The sequence below is a fragment of the Papaver somniferum genome, chromosome 2 (genome assembly GCF_003573695.1).
Source record: "Papaver somniferum cultivar HN1 chromosome 2, ASM357369v1, whole genome shotgun sequence".
NCBI lineage: Eukaryota > Viridiplantae > Streptophyta > Magnoliopsida > Ranunculales > Papaveraceae > Papaver > Papaver somniferum.
Window position 1 is genome coordinate 20,193,349 of NC_039359.1, and position 10,742 is coordinate 20,204,090.

Genomic DNA, 10,742 nt, shown 5'->3' on the forward strand with positions numbered 1-10,742 from the left:
ATCTAAATGAGAGTATATTTCATTTGTGTCTAACAAGCTAAGACCATCTAACGGTGGAGAGATATTGCTTTGGTTTTAAGCATACTTAGCTAGAATCTTAAGTCAGGTTTTCACCTAACGCTGAATATTGAATGCTTTGTTACTAAGCTATCTTAGCTTTAATTGAAAGAAACACTGATTTGAAAGACTATATAACGGAGAACTCTAACAACTGGAAAACCTGATCTCGACACTTTCTTGTTTCCTAGTTGTGACTAGAGTCGATTCTCCTTTAACCTAGGTTTTTCCAAAACCATTATAGGTTAACGACTTGAAGACTTCATTTGAGATTCGTGAAGCCTGGCCCAACTATTTTCTATGTAGTTGTGTGATATGATCTTACTTGTTCTATCATATTGAGTACTATATTCTCTAAGATTAACTCGAGATTTATCTCTGATAGATAAGATATAAAAAGTAATCACAAAGCTCTTCGTCACATTCTTTATGATTCCACAATAACTTCTTCTACTATCATGTAGTTAAGTTATTGTGAGGTGATTGATATTTCCAGGATGTTCTTCGGAATATAAGACCGGATTATCAATTGGTTCATGTTCACCTTGAAGACAGAACAAAAAATTCATAGGTACTTATGTGGAAGACAGATTTATCTATGAGAATAGACTTATCTGTGAGAGACAAATTTGTTTATAAGTCTTCGAATTTGGGTCGTAGCAACTCTTAGTTGTGGGTGAGATCATCTAAGGGAATCAAGTGCGTAGAGTCCTGTTGGGATTCAGAAACGTAAGGAACGCGAGTATACCTTAATCCCTGTGAGACTTGGTTAGGTCTCAACTACATTCCAATCCGAAGTTAACTTGTAATATGCTAGTGTCTATAGCGGCTTAATACAGTGAGGTGTTTGATAAGTGCATAATTCACATGATTTTAGTGTCAATTACATGCTAATAATTGCTTATATTCTTGCAAATTATTGTATATTACGTTTGTTTTCTCTTATTTGTGTTTCATTAGGAGAATCGTCCAAAAAGAAGTGATTTTGCACTTAATTGTGCAATAAACGAAGCTAGCTGCAAAGGGAGAAGATCTAAATACCAAGTGGAACTCGTTCAAGCTTAGGAGTTCTTGATCACATATTGAAGAGGAAGAAAAGAGAAAGCCAATGGTGAAAGAACGGAGTTATTATGAGTTCGTATGAAGAAGTTACGAGCAAAACAAGAACTTGGAAGACCAAGGGGAAAATGGTCATTTTACGGTCAAGTGCTATTGACAGGTCAGGAAATGCTAAGGGGAGACCACTTTTCATCTACCTCCTACCATCAACGAGACATTTATTAACAACAAGTACTCTTACGGTCAAGTGCTATTGACAGGACAGGAAATCAAGGAAGAGAATTTACTCCTCTTTGGTTTACTAAGAAAAGTGAAGTGGGATCCGAATTAAAAAGTAGCAGAAAAGGTAGAAACTTAGTATAGCGTTATGCATCGAGTTGGATGTGCAATCAACATTAGAAGAGGACACATAAGCTTTGATTGGATCTCGATGGAGTTTGGCCCAATAAGAAGGCTTGTACATCCTGTTATGATGCTCCGGCTGCACCAAATCAACACCAATTAATTTCAGCCGCAACAGTCCACTTTTGGTAGACGTTTTGCTTCTTATCCGGTACAAGATTCACGTGGTTGTTGCAGGAAAATGATAATTTGTTATCTGAAGGATTATCAATATCGATGCATATTCAGGGTTTCAGAAGACATATTGGCTCACATGGATTTCATCAAACATACGATCCAATCAAAAGCCGTATATACTCTACTAAGATGCTCCTCGTGCAACTGAATTACAATCACTTTTTTTATCATAGGCTGGTGTCTTTATCGAGAACGGATTTGACGGAGGAATTAAGGGAATGGTGGCGGTGACCTTTGTGTATAAATAGAGGTCGGGTGAAAGAGAAAAAAGACACTTTTTTCTTTACATTCACTATCGGGGAGGACAAATATACAGAGAGAATATGAGACGGTTTAGAGGGGAGGGTGCGACTTTCAGACGTTAGTTCACGAGTGAGTTGGAGGGAGTTTAATGTATTTTGAATTTTGGGGATTTTGAGGGATTGTAAGAGAGTATAGGGAGTTTGAGATATTTTGGTGTATTGAGTGTAGGGAGTTTGAGAGACTCTCCCAAAATCTCTACTTTTTTGAGAGATTTGGAGTGAGACAAAAATACACTATAAACTCCCTAGAACTCCAAAAAAAAAAAACAAATTCCCTATGATTCTAATTTTTACCACTAACAGGGAGTTTAAGAGTTTCTTTCAAACTCCCCACGACTAACAAGGTTTTTTAGGGAGTTTAGGAGACTCTTCAAAACTCTCCCACAACTAACGGGGATTTTGAGAGACTCCCTCGAACTCCCTCATGACTAACGGGAAAAAACACAACTACACCCAACTCCCTCAACTCCCTTGAGGACTAACACCCTGAAATTGGTTTGCAAATTCTATTCTAAATGTTTCTATTTTATTCGAACTCCATAATTATGAGTAGCTAAACTTTTAATTAATTAAGGATGATTTAAAAGTCCTGAACAATGAATCATTAATTTCTTTAACCACGTTTATTTCAAGTTTTATTTTATTGTTGATTATCTTTATTATTTTTAATGTCTAAGAATATTGAGGGGTTATTTAAAATGATCAATTAAATTAACCAATAAATATTTCTTCAACTAGTTTAGGGTTGTGTGATACGTGTAATTGTCACATCAACTCTTTACACAAGTAGTAAATCGCAAGATCTGACAGGGGATTTTGTTAAGTAATTGTGTGTAAAGATAACACTAGTAAGTAGGCCGAGCCTATGCGTCTGATGGTAAGATCAACCTGATTCACAGAGTGTAAAGCATTCTACTAATTTACACCTTGAGAGCTTATTCTTGGTGGTTGGTTGGAAAGAATCTGGTAGTCGAACGCTTCCGTATCCAGTGACAGTAGGAATCCGGGGGATAGCAGAGCTTATTGCTATTCTACGGTTGGTAACAATATAAGTTCAACAAGAAATAAATTTGTATTTAATTAGTTTCAGTTCAGACATTGCGAAGGATTCCATAATCATCTTTCTCATTATTGTTTACAACAAAGTATTATTATTTTTTTCTATTAGTTACTTTGAATTAATAATCGAAAAACTCCCGTTTCAGTTACTTTTAACAGTTAAAAACTCCCTGCTCTTCGTGGGAACGAAATCCTTTCCATTATATTATCAGTTTATTGTGTCGAAAGAAGTAAATTAATTTGTCGTGTAAACGACGCGCTCCAAATTTTGGCGCCGCTGGCAGGGAGCAGTCGGTAGCTTTTAGTTATTTTATTTTCCTTTAATTTTATTTAGTACTTTTATTTTTAGATTTTTCTTTATATTTTTTGTTCTTTAATTTATTTTATTCTAGTTATTATTATTATTAAAAAAATTCAAAAAATAATAATTTTTCTTTATTAAATTTATTTTTTAGATTTTACTCTAGATTTTTTTTGTTTCAGGTATTAATTCTCTGGCACCTAAACAGTGGGATTACCCGAGGTGCGGAGTTCAAACTCGCATGGGGACAGTACTACAAGAACCTCAACAGTCACAACAAGAACCATCTACTGAAGAGATGGTTGATATAGACGACGAGAGAGATCCTCCACCACCTCCACCTTAGGAGAAGAAGCTATTAGAGTTGACATCTACATGCTTAGATTCGCAACCATTGTGTATTACTTTAATTAACACAGTGGAGCTGAAGTCGAATCTGATTCATCATTTACCAAATTTCAAAGGACTTCCGGGTGAAGACCCAAACCGTCATCTTCAAAAAATTCCAGCACAAGATGACAAGTCTTAGGCAAGGTACCGAAGACAGTGATACGGTAATGCTGCAAGCTTTCCCAATTTATTTAATAGATATGGCGGAAGAATGGTTGTATTATCTTCCCCCAGGGAGTATTACAACATGGACTAAATGAAAATGTTTTTTCTGGAGAAATATTTTCCTACTTCCAAGGCAGCCGCTATTCGCAAGGAGATTAGTGGCATTCTGCAGATTACCGGGGAGTCTCTTATGAATATTGAGAAAGGTACAAAAATTTGTTGGAAAGTTATCCTCACCACAACATATCTTCAACACTTATTATCCAATACTTTTATGAAGGATTACTTCCAGAAAAGAGGAATTTGATTGATGCAACTGGTGGTGGTTCACTTACTGAAAAAAGACAATCTCGCAGGCAACTAGTTTGATTGAGAGTATGGCTTCGAAGGCTCAACAATTATACACCAGAAACAACTCAAGTGTCAGAAGACTTAGCGAGATAGGAGAGTCTGCACAATCAGAGCAACGGATAAACAACATCGAAAAGGTAGTGCAACGAATGGCAGCAGTGATTGTTCCTACTTATGAAGAAGAGTCTGAGCAGGTGAATGTTGTGTTCCCTAATCAAAGGCCATGGTAGGCTTGTAAAAGGTCCTAAAAATTATCCCCGGCAACGGCGCCAAAAACTTGGTAGTCCCCGGCAGCGGCGCCAAAAACTTGGTGGGCCCTGAAAGGGTGTATAAATTAAGCGCAAGAAAAACGGGGGCCTACAGTAATACCGCAAGTGCACGGTCGTCAGTTGTAGCTCGTGCAAGTACGGGTCGATCCACAGAGATCGGGTGTGTTTCGGAAGTGTTTTAGCTATTTGGGTTCCTAGATTTGCTTAGGGCTTAGAATACCCCTTTGGAACTATTGGGCTTAATATACTAATGGGTTTGTTAAAATGAACTGAGCTTGGGCTCAGTTATCTTTGAAGTGCAAATGGGCTTTGGTCTTAAATTTAGGCTTTTGACCTTAATGAAATTTGGGCTTTGGTGGACTGAACTTGAGCTTTGATTTAGCTAGGCCTTTGGGTCTTAACCTGAGCTGTGGTTTCAATTTGATGGACCTTTGCTTGGCTGCAGGAAGCAGCAGCAACAACAGCAGCAGCAGCACAAGTGCTGCACTGCAGCTGCAGCAGAGGCAATGCAAGTGCAGCAAAGCAGTGTTGCAAAGCAGTGCAAGTGCACAGCAGGAGAAAACAGCAGTAGAGGCCTAAGCCACAGAAAATAGTGCAAGTAACATGACAGGACAAAAGCATAACAGAAAACATAAGCATAAGCATAATATGACAGTGCAAGTAACATGACAGGACAAAAGCAACAGAAAACAACACAAGATGAACCAAGGCCTAAGCCAAGGGCAGGGTTGAGGTGAAGTTGAAATGAAACAATACTAAGGCAAGAATACAGGCATTCCTATAGAATGGGAAGAGGACTAGCTTGCTATAAGCACTAGTTTCTCCCAATGCACAATCAACACTACAACCTAAGCATACACAGGGAATGGCAAGAAAATCAGCTTGCTTTAAGCACTGATTTCTTCCATTACACAATCAGCACAAAGCTTCTAAGAAATCTAGCCTAGCATTCCTTCAAATGACAGTGAATTAAACATGACAGTAACATAACTAACTGAACTAACAATGAACAAAACCTAAACAGGACATTAGCAGAACATGAACATTAACATAAATAACAGGAGAATTTAACAGAGCAGCAGATTGAACTAAACATAACAACATGAACTGAAACAAAACAACATGAACTGAAATTAACATATGACTTGAAATTAACAGTTAACAGAACAAAGCAAGACATTAACAAAACACAGCAACTACTAGCACATTTAACTGAAACATGAAAATTAACAGAACTTGAAAGTTCTGGATGTAGGCTAATCCTAACATAGTTTTTACAACACCCCAAAGCTTCTATTTATACCCAATTCCCTCAATTTAGGGTTTTACACAATTCCCTCAAAAATTCCCAAAACAGTTGAAATTAGGGTTTGGAATTAAACTCACCTAACATGTGATTTGACGAGTCTTCTTTCGACCCATTCTTCTCCTCAGTCTCCTGCTCCATTCCCATGCTTCAATTACGTCTTATAGCCTCACCTAGTTTATTGATTTATCACCTAGGGTTTCAGTGGTGAAAAATCAATAAGTTAGATGGCTATAGAGGTAGGGGAGGTAGCTACGGCGTGTAGGTGGTGTTTGGTGGTGATTTGGTGGAGGTTAGGTGGTAGAGATGATGGTGACAGAGGTGGAGAAGGTGGTGGTGTACGGTGGAAGGGGAAGGCTCTGCAAACAGGGTATGGTGGTGAAGAAAGGGTTCGATGGTTTGGGAAGGAAGGGTCCGTTTGGTTGGGGTGTAGGTGCTCGGTCGCTAGGGTGTAAGATGGGTCCATCGAATTTGATGTTCTGCAACGCTGAGTCATTGGATGCGAAGCTGGTAGGTAGATCGGACGGTGATGTGGAGGCAAGCGATGAGCGACCGTTGGATTATATGATACAACAAAATGAACGGTATTTGATGGAGTTAGGTACTGTAGTGTTAGGCGGGTATATCAAACTTCGATGCGCAGCAAGGGAGCGACCGTTGGATTCAACTACCATCTAATCTGAAGGCTTGGAATTTCAGCGCTGTGGTGCTTGGCAAGGACATCAGATTTTGATGATCTATGAAGGAGCGACCGTCGGATGCTTCTGAGAAATGATCTGATGGCTGAGAACGGAGGCGCTTTTGTGTGTAGAAAATGAGGTTGTGCGCACCATTCTTCGCGGCTTCCTTGCGTAATTTCTCCCGGCTTTTCACTACTTTTCTGCTCTTTTCGCTCCGCGACTCATCCGAACTTTATTTATTACCTAAAAATGCAAAATTAATTAATAAAAATATTTATTCTTGAAAACAATGAAAATACAGAATATGGGATAAAATGTAGAATTAATGCACAAAAGATGAGTTAAAATGCCAACAAAAAGGGATAGATATATACAATATTTGGCACTCATCAGGCCAGGGTATAACCCATACTCTAATATCTACAATCCAGGATGTAAAGATCACCTGAATTTCAGGTATACAAACAAGCATGCTACAACTCCTAATCTGTATGCTAGGCAAGGTGGTTTTCAACAACCACAATTCCAGTCACAGTCGCAACCTCAAGTTCCCAAGGATGACGCATCTGAGAAGATGATTACCATGATGCAAAGTCTCTCATCTATGTTCCAACAGAGTCAACAAAAGGCCGATCAACATATGCAGAAGACCAACTCTGCGATTAGAGATCTACAGACTCAGATGGGGAAAATGAAAACTGAGATGAATCAACTGAAGGTACAAGCATCCTCAAAGCTACCATCACAAACTTTTGTGAATTCAAGAGAGAATGTTAATGCAGTACTTTTGAGGAGAGGAAAGCAGATAGAAGAGCCGAAAAACAAGAAAACGTCAGTCACGACTCATAAAAGGAAGTAGAGGTGGAAACTGTTCCAAAGGAAAAGCCAACTTCAACTGGCCAACCTAAGGATACAGTTCTTATTTTTACCACACCACCTCCTTTTCCTAGTCGTTTTTCTAAGTCAAAGAAGCAAGCTCTAGACAAGGAGATTATGTATATTTTCAGCAAGGTGCATATCAATATTCCATTTATTGAAGCCATCAGAACGGTACCCATGTATGCCAAGGTTCTGAAGGATTTGTGTACAAGGAAGGAGAGGTTGATTGCTAACGAGATCACTCAGGTGGGAGAAAGTGCTTCAGCTATGTTGCTAAAGAAGATACCTAAAAAATGCAAAGATCTCGGTGGTTTTACGGTGCCAATTACTATTGGTGACCGACGATTTGAGCGTGGTTTGCTTAATTTGGGAGCTTCCATAAGCGTAATGTAAGCCGATGTTTATGATTCTTTAAATCTGGGACCGTTAAAGGAGACAGGGATTATCATTCAATTAGCTAATAAGTCTAACATATATCCTAAGGGACTTGTGGAAGACGTGTTGGTACAAGTGAATGAATTTATCTTTCCGGTTGATATCTTTGTTGTGGATATGCATAATAGAGACAATTGTTTGTCTACTTCATTATTTCTTGGGATACCATTCATGAAGACTGCTAAGACGAAGATTGATTGTGATACTGGGACACTCACTATGGAATTTGACAAAGAGATTATACGCTTCAATATCTTTGAAGCTATGTGTTATCCAAGTGATATCCAGTCTGCATTTTCTGTTGATGTTATTGGTTCGTTATCAAAACAGATGTTTGATTTGAACAACGAAGATGAACTTGAGTCCGTGCTACAAAATAACATTGATTTGGATGTCCATGGCATGCCTAACTTGGACACTGATATTCCCAAGGAGTTTTCTGAGACATGTGGTGCATTAACATCATCAAAAGAATCTCAAACAGGTAATATCTCTTATATTTCTTTACCCGCAACTAATGAAGTTCCATTACCTTCTGTTGTGCAGGCACCTAAATTAGAGTTGAAGCCTCTACCTGATCACTTTAAGTACGCTTACTTGGGTGATGGAAAAGAACTTACAGTCATTATTACAAAGAATCTCACAGCAGTACAGGAAGAACGCTTACTTAGGGTTTTGAAGGAGCACAAAACATCTATTGGTTGGAGAATTGCTGACATCAAAGGCATTAGTCCAGCCACGTGCATGCATATAATCCTTATGGAAGATGATGTCAAGTCGGTACGTGATGCTCAGCGTAGGATTAACCCCCCAATGATGGAGGTCGTAAAGAAAGAGATCCTCAAATTACTAAGTGTGAGGGTGATTTACCCAATTTATGACAGCAAATGGGTTTGTTCGGTGTAAGTGGTGCCTAAGAAATCAGGTGTCACTGTTGTCAGAAATTAATATGATGAACTCGTTCCTACAAGAGTTCAAACAGGATGGCGAGTGTGCATATACTACAGGAAGCTCAATTCGGCTACCCGCAAAGATCACTTTCCTTTTCCTTTCATTGATCAGATGTTAGAGAGGCTAGCGGGAAATTCTCATTATTGCTTTCTGGATGGTTATTCGGGATACAATCCGATTGTTATCGCACCAGAGGACCAAGAGAAAACGACTTTTACTTGTCCTTTTGGTACGTTTGCATATATACGGATGCCGTTTGGTCTTTGCAATGCGCCTGCCACTTTTCAGATATGTATGGTCAATATATTTTCTAATTATGTGGAAAACATCATTGAGGTATTTATGGACGACTTTAGTGTTTATGGTGATGCATTTGATATTTTTTTAAATAATCTTGAACCTTAAAAGATGTATAGACACTAATCTTGTTCTAAATTGGGAGAAATGCCACTTTATGGTAAACCATGGTATAGTGCTCGGTCACATCGTGTCCTCTCAAGGGCTCAAAGTGGACAAAGCAAAGATAGATTTGATTAGAAACTTACAATACCCCACTTCGGTGAGGGGGATTCGCTCGTTTCTTGGTAATGCAGGTTTTTACAAGAGGTTTATCAAATATTTCTCCAAAATCTCAATGTTGATGTGCAAATTGTTGCAAAAGGAGGTTGCCTTTAAATTCGACCAGGAGTGCAGGGATTCTTTTAACAAATTGAAGGAGTTGTTGACTACTGCACCAATTATTAAGTCACCTGACTGGAGTTTACCGTTCGAGTTAATGTGTGATGCAAGTGATTATGCAGTCAGAGCTGTTTTGGGTCAGAAAGTACACAAGAGGTCACATGTGATTTATTATGCATCAAGGACCCTAAATGAGGCTCAAATCAACTATTCGACCACTGGAAATGAGTTGTTTGCTATAGTATTTGCATTGGAAAAATTCAGATCTTATTTAGTGGGTACAAAAGTGATTGTATATTCCGATCATGCATCACTTAGGTATCTATTAAAAAAGAAGGAGGCTAAGACAAGACTTATACGATGGATTCTATTGCTACAAGAATTCAATATTGAAATCAGAGACAATAAAGGTATTGAGAATATTGTTGCTGATCATCTTAGTAGACTTGTAGTTTCTGAAGAAGAACTTCCCCTAGGTGATCGTTTTCCAGATGAACAACTCTTCTCGATTGAAGAATCAACACCTTGGTATGCTGATATAGTGAAATATTTGGTTACAAGGCAAGTACCTAGTACAATGTCTAATTCTTAAAAGCTAAAGCTTAAGAAAATAACCAAACAGTATGTGTGGGATGAGCCCTACTTGTGGAAATATAGTACTGATCAGATTATCCGCAGGTGCGTACTTAACTCTGAATTTCAATCAATTCTTTCTTTCTGTCATTCTTATGCTTGTGGTGGTCAATTTGGTTCTAAACGTACCGCTCTCAAAGTTATTGAGAGTGGATTTTATTTGGCCTACACTGTTTGAGGATGCATATGCTTTTTGCAAATCTTGTGATAGATGTCAACGAATGGGCAATCTAGGTGCTCGAAATCAAATGCCACTCACACCGATTCTTGCTGTAGAAATATTTGATGTGTGGGATATTTATTTTATGGTCCCTTTTGTTAATTCCAATGGAAAATTTTCTATACTTTTTGTTGTGGATTATGTTTCAAAATGGGTGGAAGCTAAAGCCACCCATACTACTGATTCTCAAGTTGTTTGTGAGTTTGTGAAGGAATATATTTTCTCTCGACATGGTACACCACGAGTGGTTATCAATGATGGAGGTTCATACTTCAAAAAAAATCCTTCCATGCTCTCCTTAAGAAGTACAACATTACACACAAGGTTGGTACGCCGTATCACCCACAAACTAGTGGGAAAGCTGAAGTTTCAAATCATGAAATTAAGTCAATTCTGGAGAAAACTGTTAACACTACACGGAAATATTG